Genomic DNA, 2,319 nt, shown 5'->3' on the forward strand with positions numbered 1-2,319 from the left:
CCCCACTAAAAACAAAATCTGTGGCTTTGTGCCTAAGTTAGAAATTATTATTTTGCTGTGTTAGTACAATCGTAAGCATGCCAGAGAAAATGCTTTGTGGTCTTTCTTCCAGCTCTTAACATTCTGAGTTCAAATTCCACTAAGGTTGACTTTGGCTTTTATTCTTTTGCACCCCCACCCCCACTCAGTCCCACCAAAATTCCAGACCTGGTGCCTATCATAAAAAGAATTATTATTATTCTAAGAACAGCGGCAGAATTGATAGAGTGCAAAGCAATGCAATTTTTAATTCCATTTTCTTTTAGTTTCTGGGTTCAAATTTCCTTTGGTGTCTCCGAGGGAATAAAATAAATATTGAATGTGAGCATCTTCAATGTTTGTGGCCCTTTGCTGAAGTTAGAAATGATTCTTGTTATTAGTTTGTCTGTCTGGTGATTGCAGACTGGCAGAATAGTTGGAGCATCAAATGAAATCTTTGTGCAATTTGTTTTGGCTCTTTACATTCTGAGTTCAAATCCTGCCCAAGCCAGCCTTGTTTTTTACTCTTCCAGGGTTGATAAAATAAAGTACCCCTTAAATCTCGGGTTGATTTAATCAACGATTCCTTCTGAATGTTTCTTTGACCTTCAGCTGGTCATTTTGGGGATACAAGTCATCTTTCTGTGGAATGTTACCAAATGGTGGAATATTCTAAAAACAGGATGACTCACTGTATGGACATTATTGGTCAGATATCTTATCCAAACTGGCCCTTATTCAAATTCTTCAACCAATAATCTGCAAACTAAAAACCACCAAAGGAGCCTCTGAGATATATCAACATGCTAGTAATAGGAGCTAAATTCCCATGCCATTGAAGAAGTCTCTATGCAGTTGCTCAACCAACAAGTAGCAGCCAAATGTCTTTGCACCACACGTATTGCCTAATAGAATCTTATCCCTGTACATTTTAGAATCCTAAACCCTTAAACTTATGGGATGCCTGCTCAGGGGTTCGATTCTACTGAAGGGGGTTGTTGTTGTCTGAAAATATTTGTTATATAGTCCCAGCTGCTTGAAAGAGATGGCACGGCACCTTCTATAAAACTGAAATACCTTTAATCCAGGCCTTTCTGCTTGGCCTGATGATGGGACAAACTAGAAAACTAACCATTTTCTTTTGTTTTTCTGTTTTTGTTCAAACTGAGATACTCACTTTTGTTGTTGTATTCTAAAGGACATCCAAGGAGGGCCAGATGCCCTTCCAAATGCCAACCACTTCACAGAATATGCTGGATGCTTCTTTCTGTGATACCAGAAGTAGTGATGTTGTTGAGTAACTTGCGAGTCAAAGAAAAGACTCTACTCAGTCGAGGGTTTCGATTTGTGAGTCACTTGGCAACCTCACATTCTTTAAATGGACTGGTTTTAGGAAAGGGCATCCAACCATAGAAACCATGCTTTATCTCTTCTTTCTGTATCAGAGTTGGACCCTGTTGAAATCAAGTCATTGTATTGGTAGTAATCCCCTTGTGTCTATTCTCATTGGCAATTTGCTTGTACTTCTGTAGAAATACCAGCAGATTTCAAAGAACTGTTGATGTCTGGCAAACATTCCATGTTTCTCTGTCCTTGTGTCATTTATCTGTAAAGCAAATAGTTTGTCTGTGGCCACTCAACCTCATAATGGTAGAGAATTATGAAAACCTAAGTCCAACACCCTCAGTCTTTCACACTGAGTTTAATGTCACTTCAGTCTTCTTTCAAAAGACAGTCACAGGTTGTTTTGTTTTGTTTTTTTTAGTTTAAATAACAACAAAATAGTGAAAACCCCATCTCTTCCAACAAAAAGGATAGAAAGACATAAAGAAACTCGTGTTTAAGTGTTGATATAGTGTCATAGTAATCATACATCTTGTCCTTTTCTCTATCAAAACCACATTGTCTCATCATGTCTTCTCTGAGTTGAGGGAGATTCAACTGGTATTTACAGAACAAAAGGAAGAGATATAACTATCACAGGTATTTTTGTTTGGTGGCATAATAATTACTGGTACAGGGTTACTAACTCCTCTTCAGTGTCTTTTGAGCTTAACATTCACCAAGTTAATCAAACATTCACCAATGATATAGTGTTCCTGCTGCCTACAGCAGTGACCTCTACTCCTCTCGCTTAATATTTTACTTGGTGGGTTCAGTAACAAAGCAGGCAGAGTAGTGAGAGACAAACCAGAAGCTGTTGAGAATGGTAGGATGGCCTTAAAATATCGGGTGGCTCTGGCTTTGGTTTGTGGAGATCAGAAAGATGTGGAGGGGTGTCAAAGCAGACGTGTCTGTTTA

The sequence above is a fragment of the Octopus bimaculoides genome, chromosome 25, assembly GCF_001194135.2.
Source record: "Octopus bimaculoides isolate UCB-OBI-ISO-001 chromosome 25, ASM119413v2, whole genome shotgun sequence".
Lineage (NCBI taxonomy): Eukaryota > Metazoa > Mollusca > Cephalopoda > Octopoda > Octopodidae > Octopus > Octopus bimaculoides.